The sequence below is a fragment of the Numenius arquata genome, chromosome 4, assembly GCF_964106895.1.
Source record: "Numenius arquata chromosome 4, bNumArq3.hap1.1, whole genome shotgun sequence".
Lineage (NCBI taxonomy): Eukaryota > Metazoa > Chordata > Aves > Charadriiformes > Scolopacidae > Numenius > Numenius arquata.
In genome coordinates this window covers 20,236,891-20,242,873 of record NC_133579.1, presented here as the reverse complement: position 1 = coordinate 20,242,873, position 5,983 = coordinate 20,236,891, and positions in this window count along the sequence as shown.

Here is a 5,983-nt window from a genome sequence, read left to right as displayed (position 1 = left end):
GGCTTTCTTCCATAACAGAGTCCCAGCAACCTGCTCACCACGTCATGGTCATACGGAGTATAAGGAGCCCTTGGAAAGGAGTTGGGTTGCATCATCATAGTGGGTTGCACCATGGCAATAACACCTGATCTTCTGGGCCTGTACTGTCTTCTTACACCTAGAGAAACAGCTCGCCTTGGTGAAGCTAAGAAAACAACGTGTGGATGCGCGTGCATGTGAGAGTGAGAGTAAACAGCTTTAGGTCTGCTACTCTTTGCAGTGTTAAAGGACAGTGGGTCTCTTCATGAGCTTTTCCAGGGTGACATATAGAGGCTGCCTGGAAAAAGGCAACTTCTACTAGCAGCGAGCACTTGGAGATAACTGACAAAAATGTAAACACTGCAGATTCCAAGTCTGTTCAGATGTTTCGATTGAACAAGCTATACTTCCAAACACTTTTCCATACTTCTGTAGCTGAACTGTGCTTTCGTAGTCACATAGAGAGTTGCATTAAGGCAATGTTCAAAACAAGAAATCCTCTGGGGCATCTATTTCATGAGGAGGCATATTGATGTTGCAGGGATTTTAAAGTGATTGGATTCTCTAAAGCAATAACAGTGACTAATTTCCCTTTCAATGAATCCACATATGCTCAGCTTTCATGTTTTGAAAAGCAGCCAAAGCGACATTCTTTCAGGCTTTAAGTTGATATAAATAAAGTATAACAGAGAGCCCCGATAGCAAAGTTTATCAATGACACATGCCTTAGTTAGAATTTACACATGGACACGGCTGGATTTTCCACTTTGTCTTCAGCTGGCTCTTAAAGAATGTCATCAGTTGCCATAAACTGGCTGTTTCCAGCCACAATCCGTCTGAGAAGGTGACACGAGACCCCCAAGCACAGACAATCTAGAATGACATTTGGAGAGCAGCAGGCCGAGGTGAAACATAGGTCCACAAAATGCAAGGTACTTTACAAACCTCCATTTAGGCATGGTGACCTTATCCTTTTTACAATATAAAGAACAAGAAAAAGTAGAAAGGGACATGCTAGTGAAGTGAGCCAGATGTGACACACAAAATTTGCTAATTCCTTCTCTGCCCCTCCCCTTGGGGGGGGGGGTTGTGTACCTTAATAAAAAGGTTAGCTGTAGACCTTACCTATTTTAATATATTTAACTGAATTCCACTATGGTTTTTAAAATAATGTTTTTGCATTCTTGCTCTTCTTCATTCTTTCCTGAGGAAAATCAAGACGTGAGAGCAGCACATAGTGAAGATGCAGCACCTAAACTGGAGGATCCCCTCTCCTAAACTGCGTCCTGTGCTTCAGCAGAGAGAAGCAGCAGCTGACAGAGCAACAACTTCTGATCTAAAGACTTTGCCCAGATAGTTTGCCTTGGTTTGGGGAGATTTTTGGATGAATTCCTGCTACACAGCCTCAACAGGGCTTTTCCAGACTGTATTTCTGTAGCTTGAACTACAGGAGGTGATTCCTTCTTTTCCTCTTGCCTATACATGTGACCGTGACAGATTATTTGGACAGGACTAAACACTGGTTAGGGATCATTTCCTCATTAACCAAGCCCACCACACAGAGGTATTTGGCAGCCAAAGGATAAACATTTGCAGCATGGTGCATTTCTTCCATTTCAGGGCAACGCAGGCTAAACATTTGCGCTCTCCCTGCCCTTAGCTTCTCTTTTATTCCTCCAAGGGTTCCTTCTCTCCCTCTCCATTGAGGTCAAGCTCATCCTCCAGGTCTTTGAGGCTCTGACTCTGCCTCCTTCTTACATCTTACTAACTCCCACTCTGTTCGCCACTGTCTTTCTGGAATTCTCACTTTCCTCTCTTCTTCCATCCCACCTCAAGCTTTGTTCACTCACTTTGTATTCATCATCAAAGAAAAGCTCATTTGCAAAAGCTTACAATCGGCATTAGTCACCTACCTCTGCCACTGGCTTTTGTTTGGGTTTTTTTTATGTGTATTTTTGAACTAGACTTCAAGTTCTCTGGGGCAGAGCTGTATTTTACCTGAATATTGACAAGGAAGGTCAAAAAGAGGATGAAAAGGAGGAAGGAATGAGCTTCAGCAGTGCAATCTACATGAACTGAATCTGCAAAAATGGTATCATTTCTCAGCAGCGCAATCACAAAACAACAGCAAACTTCAGAATTCATACCAATGGCAGATGTAAAAGTAAAGAAGTAACGTCAGACACTTCATGGTATAGAAACATAGGCATGTGGTCCAGAAAATGCATTCCTGCATTCTTTAATAACTAAGCTTGACATTATAAAGCACTCATGAACAGAATTAAAGGGTTTCCATATCAGAGTATGCTCAAAATGAGAGGTATGTTGCAAGGAAATTCTGGCTAAAAGTGCCCAGCTAATCCAAGTTCTCTGCTGAACTCACAGTAGTGTTATTAGGTTATAATCCAAAAAATATTACTGACTGAGGGAAGGAGTTGTTGATAGCATGATTATTGCGAATAGCAGCCAGATGTGTGACACCTTGCTTCTAAAAAAAGCCAGATTACTGTAGTATTAGTGGCATAGAGATAGGAATTTTAGTAAATTCTTTTGGCAACAAAAGTGACGCATGTTCTCTGCATTGGAATAAAACAAACAATATAGCGTAAGCACTTTCGCAAACTGATACTCAGGACACCCAGATCTTGATGATAAATTAGCCAAATACAAAAGAGACATTTAAAGGTAGCATATAATACTATTTGAAAACATTTAATGGACTTTTATTTCTGTGGAATATTAATATTTATGTAAAAAAGTTGTGTATGTTTATAATTATGATGACAACAATAGAACATAGAAAAACTGCAAAGATTTAGATATAGGCCAAAGAATAGTCTTTTTTCCTAACTCACACACAGAACCAATGTCGAAAAAGAGAGTCATTCAGCTCCTGGGTTTTGGTCCATTGCAGGTATCTAGCTGCAGAACATTGCCTGATCATCATCTTCTGTTAGAATAGTACAGTTTGTTTGGCTCAATGTAAATAGAGAAAATGGATCCTAGTTTGGGCAGAATCAGTCCGTACGTGTCCTTAGCATGTTGCAAGAGCATACCCCATGCTCTCAGCTTCCACCGACTCCCATTTTTATTCTATTCTAAGGTAAGAACCCTGGTCTTGATCATTAAAGTCATTAGTGGGTGAGACCCATTGCCATTTGTGACCATATTTCCATCTATATGCAGAGTGGCAGTATTCTAGGACAACTGTGCTAATAAGTTCTGTGTCCCGGGTGAAAGATGAGGAGCAGAAAAATCAGTCATTCTCAGATTCACATGTGAAACAGTCTTCAAGGTGAATCCAAGTAAATGAACCCTTTCTAGGTAGCCTTACCAAGTTATTTGAGAAATGCCACCAAAATATGCTGGTGAAACATTTCTGCTGTAATCGGCATGACAGAATGGGATCTTATGGTACATATTCCCCAGTAATTTATTCAGGAATTCAAGAAGAAACACGGAAAGTATTACATGCAGCAGAATATCATCATGAGATGTAACAAACATAAAAGTTACATGTATGGTCTGGTGAAAAGTGTAACATACTGATAAAAGACAGAAAGATTCTCTGTTACACACTTTTTTAAAGTGTAATTTAAATTTTCCTGAGGGGCTATTTTTTGTGTTAATCTAGTTTCTCCTTCATCAGTCCACACATTATTAATTGTATCTCACAGTCAGTAACAAAGTAAAGTGGCTGGCAGGATGCCACCTAAAAATTAAGGACCAAAGGTAGTTCCAGCTTGTATTCATAACTCTTTAAAAGATGAAAGTATCTTGTGCAACTTCCCATGACTGTTTTGGAAATAACAGCTAAGCTACTTAAACTCAGCTAATAAGGCAATTTATCCACCTTTCATGCCAGTCCTTCTACACTAAATGTTGTGCAACCTTGTCCAGGGAGGAAAAGGGTTGGAAAGAGGAGCTCCTGAGTACAAGGGAGGGCACGGAAGGAGAGAGAACAAGGCACCAAGCATTAGTGCCATCAGAGATGGGAGAGTTTGGAGGCTCCAAGTACACCCTTCCATAGGAATGACAGCAGAAGTTAAAATGAAAACTCAATTGGTTTTGGAAGAAGATTTTATTTGGAAAGATAGCATCTGGTTTAGGCGAAGTTTTTTGTATTTCAAACTACACAACCTATTGACATAAGGTAATATGATCTCTGTTCCATCAGCTGCCCTCTGAGCACAGAGATGTTCTGAGACACTGGTTTTGTTAATTGCTTTCATCCATCTGGGCTTTCAGTTGGTGATAGAGTTTAAATCTGGGCTGAAAACTGATTTTGCTAACAATAGTTTTAAAGAAAGTAATATTAACTCGTTTGCTCCCCCCTTAGCTTCCCACCTAGCACATACTAGAAGACGTAGCCTGACTGAGGCTGTGCTTTTCTAACGTATTGCTAGCTAATTTATGACACTGACTCCTCTTCATATCAAGAACAGTTGTGACATTTTAATTTATTACAGCCTTACAGATAAGCAGCAGTACTCCTCTGATGGAGTTTCTGATCTTCAAAACAGACAGCAATTTTTGTCTGCCAGTCCAGTGCAGAGTTTGGCCTCTCTGCTTAAATAGTTGATGAAGATGGCTTTAAGCAGTGCCGTCAGATTTTGCAGCGTGGCAACACCAAGTGGCAAGCAGAAGCGACATGCTGCTGATATTGCTGTGGGAACAGTGATCTCTGCCAGGGGTGCACAGCAACTGCTGGGGTGCTAACGCCTTCGGTCACTGCAGCCAGCCTGCTAGACTCAATTGTCGATATCCCAACATGAGCACTAATAGCTCAGCGTTGATCCCCCCTCTGCGTGAGATGTATGGGAAAGTAACAAACACTGTTCAAAACAGACGGAAAAATCAGTACCAAATAAGAGGCGGCTATAAAATACTATTAAATCACAGTGGCAACATTGCTCTTCCTCTTTATCTGTTCCTACCCCAGGAAATAAAAATTCTGTCTATGCTGTACTCACCAACAATTATATTGTACCGCTTTTCAGCATGTGATGAATCTCTGTCAGTGCTACTAGCATGGACGTGTTACTCCCTGTTCACGTACAACACCAGTCCTGGCTTAAGGAATATTTGTATTCTAAAAAAGGCTCCATTTACATCAGCATTATCTCCTTAGGACAATTATAATTGGCTTTCTACTGTCTTTCTAAAAGTTTAAAAGCTTTTTTTTTCTTTTTTACCCTATTCAGAGAGCTCTTCTCTGTTTTTCTTTCATACAGTGAGAAGTGGGGGCTAGAAAAATCTCAAATAATTTATTTAGAATGGACCTTTATTCAGATGATAATATGGTGTAATTTATCAAATTAGGAGATGAGAAATAGTGAGAAAGCCTTGTAAAAAACCCAAGCAAGCTTTCTTCCAAGCCTGAATGGCTAATGTTCATCATGTCTCATAGTATATGCAGGTGACTCATTCAAAATGATAAATCATGTCGATCCTGTGTTAGGAAGCCCCTTTCCCGTGATTTGAAATGAATTGACATGGCTCTGACATATCCCGCATTTTTTTAGGCGGTGTCAAACAGTGGTTTCATTCACAGATGAAGTGACAGACCCAGGGCTGGCGCGCCCAAGCTGTCCCTCACCCAGCACCTTCATTTTCTGGGCAAATACTCCCCTCTCCTGGTACAAAAACTAACTACAGCCACATCACCCGGAAAAACACTCCTCATCTGTCCTTTCACATGTTTTTTTAAATATTTGCTTTTAATAACAACAAATTTGATTTAAATATTATTTGCCTCTTCCAATACGAACAGGACACTGGATGTTTGAGCTTTTTCCCACTAAAGGACCAGGAGCACGGCAGCCTGAGCTTTTCAGCCAGACACCAAACAACATGCTCGGGAGACCTGGGAAACCACACTGGGGTTTGGCTTTCCCTCAGTTCTCTGAATTAAAACACAGGCTGAAGCCATGGCAGTCCTTTACCTTACACACACAAATTAAAA